The following is a 14,370-nucleotide window of genomic DNA, read 5'->3' on the forward strand; positions in this document are numbered from 1 at the left end:
TCAAAACCACTACTTTCATAACTATGAATATGACTATGTGGTGGGCAATGGAACCATGGATTGTGTTGATATGGTGGAGGTTCCATTGCACGGGCTTATATCCATCTAGGATTAAAACAACAAATGTCGCCAGTGATTCTTGTGCCGTAATATCCGTGTTAACCATAAGATCCGGAGTGGGACGGAGTAGTCAAAAGTGTTTCCACCTCTCGTTCATCAACGGATGCGCTTTACCGTAGACACTTGTATCTGTCAGGGCAAGCGGTGGGCTGGGGAAGCCTAAAGTCCCCACGGCATAGTCCGTAGACACTTGTCGCTCGAAGTGCAAGCGGTGGGCTGGGGAAGCCTAAAGTCCCCACGGTATTGCGGTCTATGATGGGTTGCAGCTACCGGCGAAGGAGTTTGGTTAACGAGTCCCAAACTGTTGTCGTGGTCGGGGTCCATCCTTAAGTGGTATAAGAGGACCGACGAGGACCCAGGGTCGGGGTATGCAACAAAGGGTGGGTGTTCGAGGTAGCGGAGGAACATGATTGGCTAGACCTTATACCGGGCCTCACACCAAAGGAAGTGTGGACGGGAAGATCACCCGGTTGGCACCAAGGTTAAGATCTCTTATGGGTAAAGCAACACACCTCTGCAGAGTGTAACGAACTGTGACCAGTCACTCCCTGTTCCGGGATATGGAACTGCGAACGCGGCCGGAAAGGAGCTCCATGAAGTTCTAGTAAACCGGTGAAGGCTGACGGACATAGTTCTTCTGAATAAAAGCAACCTCTTGAAGAAATGATTATGAAAACCTGCATTGGTATTAGACTTTCTGGTCTAATGCCGTAGCTAGTGCATTAAACACCTCTTTCCTATAATGAACTTGTTGAGTACGCTCGTACTCATCCCACTCTTAAATCCCCTGCTTAGGTATGGAGGCAGCGAATGAGGATCTACAGTGCAACTCAACTGCCAAGGAGTCAACAACTACTTCAAGAGATAGGACCCTATCAGAGGAGTCAGATACCACATCCAACAAGGAGAAAACCTAGTTTAGCCATAGGAGGGAACTAGCTTCCTAAACCTAGCGCCTATTTAGCTAGAATCTATTCATAGCCCCTATAGCTAGTTAAATACTCTACAAATAGAGTTCGTGATAAGACTAGACTACGAGTCGTTCTTCTGGAGTTTATTTGCAGTTTTACCTCATTGTAAAGTAGGAGGCTGTGCTGATCTTATGTAACAGAGTCGATGTTGTAATTCTATAGACATGCCTTGGACCCGCATATGTTTCTGTTGTACCACTCTGAGCGATATAATACTAGTGGAACGGTGTTCCATTGGTGTTGTATCAGACTTGCATACTACACCATGCAGTGGTATGCCGGGTCACCACAGTTCATGTCTCCGTGAATCTGGGGGAGTGACAGAAACCTCTAAGGTTATGGATGTGCTGTTGCCACTAGGGATAAAACATTGATGCTATGTCCGAGGATGTAGTTATTGATTACATTACGTGCAATACTTAATGCAATTGTCTGTTGTTAGCAACTTAATACTGGAAGGGGTTCGGATGATAACCTGAAGGTGGACTTTTTAGGCATAGATGCATGCTGGATAGCGGTCTATGTACTTTATCGTAATGCCCAATTAAATCTCACTATACTCATCATAATATGTATGTGCATGGTCATGCCCTCTTTATTTGTCAATTGCCCAACTGTAATTTGTTCACCCAACATGCTATTTATCTTATGGGAGAGACACCTCTAGTGAACTGTGGACCGCGGTCCAATTCTCTATACTGAAATACAATCTGCTGCAATTGTTCTACTGTTTTCTGCAAACAATCATCTTCCACACTATACATCTAATCCTTTGTTACAGCAAGCCGGTGAGATTGACAACCTCGCTGTTTCGTTGGGGCAAAGTACTTGGTTTGTGTTGTGCAGGTTCCACGTTGGCGCCGGAATCCCTGGTGTTGCGCCGCACTACATCTCGCCGCCATCAACCTTCACGTGCTTCTTGACTCCTACTGGTTCGATAAACCTTGGTTTCTTACTGAGGGAAACTTGCCGCTGTGCGCATCACACCTTCCTCTTGGGGTTCCCAACGGACGCGTGTCGAACGGAAAGACAATACATCAACCACGCGCATCATAGGGTTGCTCTCCCTCACCACTCATAGGGTAGTTCCATCAAAGATCATTTAGGTTGATATAGGGCTGAACTATGCAAGGTTTGTTACTATTCAGTTGTTTCTCTGATTGACATATTGGAAATGGTGTAAGGTTGCTAATAGTTCCCATATGATTTTATGTGCTGGATAATATCTGCTTAACCCACTAAGGTTTAACTGGTAATTATATAACTCCAAAGCATGGTCATGGATTAGACATGATCAACTTGTTCTTAATATCTTCTACCTCAAGTTCTTAGGGTTTATGATCATTACTGTAATATCCCAGGATTTGGGGTTACAAAAATAGAGGAAACATATGTGTGCATTGCATTCATGCATAGAAAATCCGGGGAATTTTCGCGCTTTTGTTTAAAATTGTCAAAGTGATCGAGGTTTCTCTTCCATCGGTGGAATTGAGTTAGTCATCGATGTAAGTGCGACAAATTTCGACATGACCTTTATGCATTCATGTGTTTTGGGGAGAACAAGTTTGAATTCAAATCAAATATGAATAACATGAACTCAAATAAGATATTGAAATGGATTTGAATTCCAAACTATAATATGAAATACAATATGTAAAAGTTAACACATTTGATAATTCAAAATAGATAGATAATCTAAACCTTATTACAAATATCATAATTCAATTATTTACAACTCCATGAAAAGAAACCAAACTACAAAGAATAGAAAATGGAAATAAAAGAATTCCTAAATCTAATCTTCTCAATCCTCTAATTCTTCTTTTCCTGCAAAAGAAACAATAAAGACAAAGAAATGTTTTGTTAAGGTTAAATGTTTGTCTCCACATTTTGGGAGACATTTTAATATTGGAAACTAGCTATTAGGAATTAAGAACTTGTCTTAATACCCAAATGGTGATTAGAGGGATTGAACATCAATTAGGAGGCAGGGTCAGAAGTATCATGAGGCAACAAGGACTAGAGGCAACATCAGGAATTGATTATCACTTAGGCAACAGCAATAGATCCAGATGGCAAGGCAACACTAATTGAGGCAACAAGGCAATTATTTTTCATTTCCCTCTAATCTAGCTAGTGTCTATTAAAAGCCACAAGTTTCAAATTAAGTAATTCACCATTGACAATAGTTAGTCAAGATGAATCAATAGCCACAAATACTAAGTAATATAACTCACATCTTGTATCAGCACAAAACCATCACAGCCAATCAAAGTAATACAGTTGGCAGCCACAAATTAAAGCCAATCCAGGATAACTACAAGCTAGCCGTGCCTTGTAGGCAAAGGAGGCCAATTTGACCACATACACTGAATAGTACACACAGGCAGCACAGTCACAACATGCAGCCTGTGTGCTGTCATCACCACAACATCAGTTCAGCAATATAAAAACATGACAACAGCCAACCGCATCACACTTTGCTCACATTCACATTAGGCACAAGCAGCCCGGCTAGCCATCACTTGCACTAGCAAGATCTACCCAAATATCAAGAACAGCATCAATAGATCCTCTTGCCAGCCTAGTACATGATCTACCAGCTAGATCACATCCATCCCCATTAAACAAACACCAAGATCCATTAGAGGAATAACAAGAATAGCCAAACCAACCACAAAAATATATTGGTAGATCTTTGGAAATATACAAGCAGCGAGGAGGAGCAGGCTAACCACAAGTTACAGCTGATTAAGATTCACCACCGGAACAACATCACCACAAGCTAGTCCACTCGCTTTCTGACGAGGTTGATCTTTAGATCATCTAGCATATTATTATTCTCAGTTTAGTTCCAGGCATTTTGGTAGGGGGGAAACTCTCAGATTTGCATACAAATGGTATGCTAGTCTCATCACAGAGTTTATGGGCATAAATAGTATCTGTTCTTATCCAAGGTTGTGCCTCAGCCTTTGCATCATAGGCAGGGCCAACGAATCAAGCTATACATGTTCTTATCAGTTGAAACTATCAAATAAGGGACAGCAAGATCCACCAGTAAAATCCAACAATACCAAAATCATTTCTTAGTTGCTAACCAGCAACTAGATCATATTCAAGCAGCCATCATTTGTCAACATGTTACCAGGGTTTACTTGGGGTCCAGGAATTATTCCCAGGCCAACCAAGTAACCCAAGTAGCAGCAATAGTTAATCCATCATGGAATTGCTAAACAATCAACACTGCTCAACACATAAATTTCAGACCATTAATGGACCATCTCGAATCTCCAGCAAAGCTACCATGAATATGCATACATGCTCACCCACAAACCATCAAGTAAATAATACACCTTTTCATCAGTAAAAGCAACACAACCAGCTGCACATGCTAGGGATACTTATGCAGATATCAAATAGAGGCAGCAATACATAGATATAAGGCATAGATCATTAGAGCCATAGCTGCACACTGGCCAATTATCCATACATCGCCTGATCCTAAACTTGTGCTACAAAGTGTGTTGGATTAGCTAGCAATAGCAAAACCAGTATATTCAGTTCAGCAAATGGATGAACCAGGACAGCTACAAACAGGTATCCTCTAGCAGCATTATACCCATATATTTCACCAATATCACCTCATGACCATAAGCTTTCAATGATCAATTGAATGAACCAATACAACTACAATCTAGTAGTAACCAGATAGCATTAGCTATGAGCACAAAAAGAAAAGAGGAATTGCTCACAGGGTAGTAGAGGCGTAGTCGCAGCCATCGACGCCGGGGTTGCGTCTACGGCACCGTCCAGCCGGCATCGGGGACGAAGTAGCCGCCACACCACCAATTCACCGTCATCACAGCAGCCTGGCCGCGGCGGCGTCGGGCTGCTGCCCGGCGGCGAGCCATCCGTGGGCTAGGGTGGCCATGAGGAACGCGTGCGGGAAAGGAGGCGGCGCCGAGGTAGCGGCGATGGCCGGGAGGTCCGTGGTGAAGCCACGCCAGGAGCAGCGTCGGAGGAGGAGACCGACGACGGCCGGAGCAGCAGCAGGCGACGGTAGACCCGCCGGTGACCACTAGGGTTTCGGGGTCGAGGCGACCGCGAGAGACAATGGAAATCAAATCGATTTGGACAGAGTGGTAGAGCTCGACGAGACGGTCCATAACCCCACCACACCGGCGTCGAGGAGGACCAGAGTCGGGTAGGAGTGAGAGGCGGCGCGGCGGAGCAAGGGTCGCCTGGGCAGGAGCGAGAGGGACGAGAGAGGATGAGGTCGTCGAGGAACTGTGGGGCTGGGTCGGGGTTGGGTTCACCTGACCCAACCTGACCAATTCGGCTGGGCCAGGTTTGGGCCAAACCCAATTGGGCCAGCCCAGCAGACCACTTGGTCTATTTGCATTCTTATTTTTTTTTGTATTTGTTATTTTTAGGAAAATATTTTAAACATTTAAGTAAAATAAAAATAAGTCAATAAATAGAAGTGAGTATCACAAAATGACCTCTATAAATAAAATAGAAAACAAATACTTAAAGTTTAAAAGAACAACAATATGAATTTCCTCTAAAGTTTTAAAAGACCAAATTTTAAATCTTAAAATATTAAAACCTAAAAATTAAGCTTATAATTTCTTGTTTCAATTCTTCACATGAAGAAGATATTAAATTTTACTTCACCTTAAGGTGCCATATAAAACAACAATTGTTTCTTAATGGTTATGTTTAATCACATGAAAATCCTAATTGATAAATACTTCAACTATTAATTAAAATCCTAAACCCTAATAGTATTTATCATATTTTACTAAGTCTTTTAAAAAGTAATATAATGTTAAACTCATTATTGTTTCTATCTCAAAGTTGTTAATGATTTCAAATCTATCACCAATTCTTATTTTAAGAATTGTAACACAAATTAGAAACCCTAATACTACTTTAAGTAAGAATCTTGATCCCATTATTTTATGTGATCACCCCAAATTGTTTTAACTCTAAAAACCTAACTCTATGATTTCATGTGGAACCCTAAAACCCTAGTTCCATTAGTATATGTGAACCCTAAATTGTCCTAAACCTAAAACCCTAGGTTAGAACATGTGATCATGGTACCTCCTTTCAAATCATAGAACCATAGTAGCAAATAAAAACCTGCCATGACCACATAAAATGTAAGAACCATATCACTAGTTACTTGCTATGCTATATTCTCATTTAAATACAACTTGTTGATCTAGTAGGATCAACTAAGTGTAAAACCCTAGTCCCTATTCCCAAGATCACCATCCTTAACTATCCATGATTAGCATCACACCATTGTGATGAAACCAAATAGCAACTATGCTTATTATCTTACATTACCTAACCATACTCCACTAAAACCCACTAGTGTTGGATACTTATTAACCATCCTATTTAGAAGTCAATCATTCCTTACTTAATGGATCAAGTAACAAACCCTAGACAACCTCAATCCTAATTGTAATACTTCTTATTTCTTAAGAAGTATGTTCTTCAAAAGTTATTCTTTTGAAGTAAATAAGGAATCATCATCAACCCCACCTAACAGGACCTATAAACCCTAGCTACCTATCACCAGCAAGTTGTACCAACCTTGACAACAACCATGTATAAATCAGTGCTTAGGATACCTAGACTTAACTCAACCTTACAAGACCTGGGTGTTGATGAATCCAACTAGGTTGGGATCCATCTAATCCTTACCCTAGAAACTAGTGGAAAACCATAGTAAACCCTAGAACTCCACAACCCTAATTATCATACTTGTTCTTTATTAAAGAACATGTTCTTCAAAAGTTATTCTTTTGAAGTATATGATAATTAATCATTAACCATGCCATATAGTGCTAAAACCAACCACCATTCATTACATGTAAGGATTATACTCAATGTTATTGTTATATGCTATTAGTGTTATTAATATGATACATTGCAGCACTTGTTTAAGATACCATGTAACCACACTTGAATAAGAACCTTGTATGAGAATCACTCTAAAAGTGTAACACACCCTACCCTAATCATTACCACTCACTAATCCTAAATCATCGGGGTTAGATCACGCTTAGAACGATTGCATCTCATACTTATGCATTATTGCATCCTTGCCAATCTTTTAAACATCGTCCTTACCGGACGATGATGCTATTTCAGAATTTGGAGTTGTTGCGTATCGAAGACCTTGTCTGCATAATCTTGCAGTCAAGAAAGGCAAGTTCATCACTTGCTCATGTCATTTGAGTATTTTTACCAAATTATATGCAAAGTATTATGGTTATCACTATTACACAAAAATCAAAACCACTACTTTCATAACTATGAATATGACTATGTGGTGGGCAATGGAACCATGGATTGTGTTGATATGGTGGAGGTTCCATTGCATGGGCTTATATCCATCTAGGATTAAACAACAAATGTCGCCAGTGATTCTTGTGCCGTAATATCCGTGTTAACCATAAGATCCGGAGTGGGACGGAGTAGTCAAAAGTGTTTCCACCTCTCGTTCATCAACGGATGCGCTTTACCGTAGACACTTGTATCTGTCAGGGCAAGCGGTGGGCTGGGGAAGCCTTAAGTCCCCACGGCATAGTCCGTAGACACTTGTCGCTCGAAGTGCAAGCGGTGGGCTGGGGAAGCCTAAAGTCCCCACGGTATTGCGGTCTATGATGGGTTGCAGCTACCGGCGAAGGAGTTTGGTTAACGAGTCCCAAACTGTTGTCGTGGTCGGGGTCCATCCTTAAGTGGTATAAGAGGACCGACGAGGACCCAGGGTCGGGGTATGCAACAAAGGGTGGGTGTTCGAGGTAGCGGAGGAACATGATTGGCTAGACCTTATACCGGGCCTCACACCATAGGAAGTGTGGACGGGTTGCGCGCCCGGTTGGCACCAAGGTTAAGATCTCTTATGGGTAAAGCAACACACCTCTGCAGAGTGTAAAGAACCGTGACCTGTCACTCCCTGTTCCGGGATATGGAACTGCGAACGCGGCCGGAAAGGAGCTCCATGAAGTTCTAGTAAACCGGTGAAGGCTGACGGACATAGTTCTTCTGAATAAAAGCAACCTTTTGAAGAAATGGTTATGAAAACTTGCATTGGTATTAGACTTTCTGGTCTAATACTGTAGCTAGTGCATTAAACACCTCTTTCCTATAATGAACTTGTTGAGTACGCTCGTACTCATACCACTCTTAAATCCCCTGCTTAGATATGAAGGCATCGAAGGAGGCTCTACAGTGCAACTCGAAGACCGAGGAATCAACAACTACTTCAAGGGACAGGAACCTGTCAGGAGAGGCAAACACCTCATCCAACAAGGATAAAACCTAGCTTAGTAATAGAAAGGAACTAGTTTCCCAAACCTAGCTCCTATTTAGCTAGAATCTATTCATAGCCTCTATAGCTAGTTAAATACTCTACAAATAGAGTTCGTGATAGGATTAGACTACGAGTCGTTCTTCTGGAGTTATCTGCAGTTTTACCTCATTGTAAAGTAGGAGGCTGTGATGATCTTATGTAACAGAGTCATTGTTGTAATTCTATAGACATACCTTGGACCCGCATATGTTTCTGTTGTACCACTCTGAGCGATATAATGCTAGTGGAACGGTGTTTCATTGGTGTTATATCAGACTTGCATACTACACCATGCAGTGGTATGTCGGGTCACCACAGTTGGTATCAGAGCAAATGCTTTGACCTTAGGATTGAAACCCTTTAAAGGAGACCTATAGGATTGGTAGTGTCTATAGGAAGTTGTCCTAGGTAAACCAAATGCTTCTTATGACTTGAGATGGATATTCACTTGAGAATAATCCTGACACACTTGAGTCAACAGTTTTACCAGCTTAATAAGATAAAATAAAGTTAGTTAGTTAATCCCAAACATGTAGTACACCATGAAGACCTTAAAACAATAGAGGAGTAGATCACAGTTGGTATACAATACATGGTAGTCCAAAGAGAGGATACAACCATAAGGAAGATATCCTATTGGAAGATGTGTACCAACACATGTGATGGTTAAGTAAGAATTGTTTAGATGTGTAATAAGAGTAATACCAAATAATGAAGATAGGTGTATAAGAAAAATATCCTATTAGAAGGTGTAAACCAATACAAGTAATGGGTAAGTAAATTATCCAAACTTGTAAAACAACTGTTAGTAAGGGATGAATATAAGTTATACGAGGTAGTATAAACCATGACGAGTCAATCATGGGAGGTAAGGAAGAGAGATAGGAATAAAATATGCCTACTTACATGATAGAGATAGAAATCATATATGATTCACCTGAGAATCATTATGTGATGGACTAGAACCTCATAATTAATTAAGAGGAGTACAATAAGAAGCCAAGTGCAAAACAATAGTGTAAGAATTGTGCTTCAAAACAATGGGAAGTGTGCCAAGCACATCAAGACCATATGTTTATGGTAGAAACACTTTGAAGTATCGGAGCAATATTCCAATTGTTATGAGTTAAGAGTAGCAATGTTAGAACCCAGATATACCATGTGAAATAGTCCTCCACCAAAATGGAAGCTAAGTTCGTACTTCCAAAGAAAATTAGGTTAACTTCAACTATCCTAGACCCCTTTGTTTCAAGCTTATCTCATTGCAATTGTGCAATTAAGGTAAAGGTTGAGACAAATAGTAGAATCCCAAATATTCGTGCTAAGTATCACGATATAAACCTATCTTATGTGGTGTTATATACTACACATCAGAGCCTGATGTTTAGAGATGTCTTACTCAACTATTATATTCAGGCTTACGATGATGTGTATTATAAGCACAAAGCTGAATCTTCTTGGATTTTTATTGGATTTTCATTGATTGACTAGATCCATACATTAAGTTCGACTTTGATATGCAAATGCATGTTGTAATATCAAGTTCTGACTTGATGCTATAGATCTAGAGGGTAATAGTATTCGTGTGAGGAAGCGACGAATTCTGGAAGATTCCGAAGACAAGATGAAGGTTCATCGGAGAAATGAAGTAAAGTTGTGGGAAGTAACCACAATACTCTGAAAGAAGTACAATCAGAAACTCATGCTTACCTCAACAGAGGAGTACTTTAGTACAGAAGAAGCATGAAGGTGAGAAATATGATGATTATGGTAAAGCTCAAGCAGATCCATAGTCATTAAGGAAGAGGGAATGCATGGGAAATCACCTAGGATACTATATTCCTAGTGTCAGCTAGTGGTTTTCTTGCAAAATAAACCCTGAATGAAGGTAAATGATATATGAAATCATAGTAGATATAAGAAGACCACAGTTGGTATCAGAAGACCACAGTTGGTATAGGATCAATACTGGAAGATAGAGTAGAAGATGTCTCGTCCAGTTGCTCAGAACCTATATTAGAATCCATTTTTAGATAACAAATAGCCACGATTGGTATTAAGTAGTCCACCATTGGATTATTTGTACCAAGAAGTTGTGAACAAATAAAATTTTGTTAGCCAAATAACCATGACATATAATCATTTAGTCGAAGGATTCACATTGGATGTCCACAATTGAGTGGATACACCACAAACAGTCTTCGTGAGACTTTTGGAAAAGTATAAACCATAAGTTAGACCCAGACCAATATTCTAACCATAAGTCTAATGGTTGGAAGAAAAGGAGTTGGCGACCATAAGAAAACTCCAAGGGGTAGAGTAAACATGGAGTTGAATGTACAATAACTCAATATTTTGAGCAAGAAAGTTGAAGAAGGTCTGAACTGAGAGGAAGTTCGATCTTATTTTCATAAGATTGTTGAACACTACTTTCAGAAGGATGTCAGACCAGAAGCCGAGGTTCATACCTCGAGGAAGTAAGAATTGGACTACAACTTGAGAAAGTGAGTAAGATTTACTCAGAAGTACGAAAGCTCAAGTAAACTAAGGTTAATGAAGTTGGATGAAGGAAATATTGAAGACCAAATATAGCACAAGAAGACCAAAGACTGGAGAAGATTGACTATACCAAAATTAAAGTCTATTTGAAAGATTCCTTTCATGGAACCTAAAGAACATAAAATAGTTATAGGTATCAACTATAAACCATGATTGGATGGACTAAAATAGTCTAATCCATTCTTAGGAAAATAAACCATCACGACTATTCCATGTTTAGTACCTTACCAAGTACCATTATTGCAGTTTTGGTAGTAAGGGAAAACAAAGACCTATTTTATCAAATAGGAGAATGTTATCCAATTAGCCCTCAATTAAGACTGTCAGGACAAGAAGAAGTCCTAATCATTGATTCTTCAATGAGAAAGGAAACAGGACTATAGGGTTGAAAGAAATCAAATCATTAAAGTTAGAAGCCATGGCTCAGAGACAGGTATTATTAGATTCCAGGAAGAAAATCATAGAACTGGAATAAGAAACTAATGTTCAGAGACAAACCCTAATGGATTCCAGGAAAAATCTGGACAAGGGATATATTCAATTATATCCAGTAAGATCACCACGGAGTTCGAGAAAAGTCGTAGTCTGCACAAGTCAGATCCACACTTCGGAAACGTGAGAGAGTTCAAACTTCGAGGACGAAGTTTAGTTTAAGGGGTAGAGACTGTAATATCCCAGGATTTGGGGTTACAAAAATAGAGGAAACATATGTGTGCATTGCATTCATGCATAGAAAATCCGGGGAATTTTCGCGCTTTTGTTTAAAATTGTCAAAGTGATCGAGGTTTCTCTTCCATCGGTGGAATTGAGTTAGTCATCGATGTAAGTGCGACAAATTTCGACATGACCTTTATGCATTCATGTGTTTTGGGGAGAACAAGTTTGAATTCAAATCAAATATGAATAACATGAACTCAAATAAGATATTGAAATGGATTTGAATTCCAAACTATAATATGAAATACAATATGTAAAAGTTAACACATTTGATAATTCAAAATAGATAGATAATCTAAACCTTATTACAAATATCATAATTCAATTATTTACAACTCCATGAAAAGAAACCAAACTACAAAGAATAGAAAATGGAAATAAAAGAATTCCTAAATCTAATCTTCTCAATCCTCTAATTCTTCTTTTCCTGCAAAAGAAACAATAAAGACAAAGAAATGTTTTGTTAAGGTTAAATGTTTGTCTCCACATTTTGGGAGACATTTTAATATTGGAAACTAGCTATTAGGAATTAAGAACTTGTCTTAATACCCAAATGGTGATTAGAGGGATTGAACATCAATTAGGAGGCAGGGTCAGAAGTATCATGAGGCAACAAGGACTAGAGGCAACATCAGGAATTGATTATCACTTAGGCAACAACAATAGATCCAGATGGCAAGGCAACACTAATTGAGGCAACAAGGCAATTATTTTTCATTTCCCTCTAATCTAGCTAGTGTCTATTAAAAGCCACAAGTTTCAAATTAAGTAATTCACCATTGACAATAGTTAGTCAAGATGAATCAATAGCCACAAATACTAAGTAATATAACTCACATCTTGTATCAGCACAAAACCATCACAGCCAATCAAAGTAATACAGTTGGCAGCCACAAATTAAAGCCAATCCAGGATAACTACAAGCTAGCCGTGCCTTGTAGGCAAAGGAGGCCAATTTGACCACATACACTGAATAGTACACACAGGCAGCACAGTCACAACATGCAGCCTGTGTGCTGTCATCACCACAACATCAGTTCAGCAATATAAAAACATGACAACAGCCAACCGCATCACACTTTGCTCACATTCACATTAGGCACAAGCAGCCCGGCTAGCCATCACTTGCACTAGCAAGATCTACCCAAATATCAAGAACAGCATCAATAGATCCTCTTGCCAGCCTAGTACATGATCTACCAGCTAGATCACATCCATCCCCATTAAACAAACACCAAGATCCATTAGAGGAATAACAAGAATAGCCAAACCAACCACAAAAATATATTGGTAGATCTTTGGAAATATACAAGCAGCGAGGAGGAGCAGGCTAACCACAAGTTACAGCTGATTAAGATTCACCACTGGAACAACATCACCACAAGCTAGTCCACTCTGCTACAGCAGGTTGATCTTTAGATCATCTAGCATATTATTATTCTCAGTTTAGTTCCAGGCATTTTGGTAGGGGGGAAACTCTCAGATTTGCATACAAATGGTATGCTAGTCTCATCACAGAGTTTATGGGCATAAATAGTATCTGTTCTTATCCAAGGTTGTGCCTCAGCCTTTGCATCATAGGCAGGGCCAACGAATCAAGCTATACATGTTCTTATCAGTTGAAACTATCAAATAAGGGACAGCAAGATCCACCAGTAAAATCCAACAATACCAAAATCATTTCTTAGTTGCTAACCAGCAACTAGATCATATTCAAGCAGCCATCATTTGTCAACATGTTACCAGGGTTTACTTGGGGTCCAGGAATTATTCCCAGGCCAACCAAGTAACCCAAGTAGCAGCAATAGTTAATCCATCATGGAATTGCTAAACAATCAACACTGCTCAACACATAAATTTCAGACCATTAATGGACCATCTCGAATCTCCAGCAAAGCTACCATGAATATGCATACATGCTCACCCACAAACCATCAAGTAAATAATACACCTTTTCATCAGTAAAAGCAACACAACCAGCTGCACATGCTAGGGATACTTATGCAGATATCAAATAGAGGCAGCAATACATAGATATAAGGCATAGATCATTAGAGCCATAGCTGCACACTGGCCAATTATCCATACATCGCCTGATCCTAAACTTGTGCTACAAAGTGTGTTGGATTAGCTAGCAATAGCAAAACCAGTATATTCAGTTCAGCAAATGGATGAACCAGGACAGCTACAAACAGGTATCCTCTAGCAGCATTATACCCATATATTTCACCAATATCACCTCATGACCATAAGCTTTCAATGATCAATTGAATGAACCAATACAACTACAATCTAGTAGTAACCAGATAGCATTAGCTATGAGCACAAAAAGAAAAGAGGAATTGCTCACAGGGTAGTAGAGGCGTAGTCGCAGCCATCGACGCCGGGGTTGCGTCTACGGCACCGTCCAGCCGGCATCGGGGACGAAGTAGCCGCCACACCACCAATTCACCGTCATCACAGCAGCCTGGCCGCGGCGGCGTCGGAAACACGCCGGCGACTGAGCCATCCGTGGGCTAGGGTGGCCATGAGGAACGCGTGCGGGAAAGGAGGCGGCGCCGAGGTAGCGACTGATGGCCGGGAGGTCCGTGGTGAAGCCACGCCAGGGAGCAGCGTCGGAGGAGGAGA

The sequence above is a fragment of the Lolium perenne genome, chromosome 7 (genome assembly GCF_019359855.2).
Source record: "Lolium perenne isolate Kyuss_39 chromosome 7, Kyuss_2.0, whole genome shotgun sequence".
Lineage (NCBI taxonomy): Eukaryota > Viridiplantae > Streptophyta > Magnoliopsida > Poales > Poaceae > Lolium > Lolium perenne.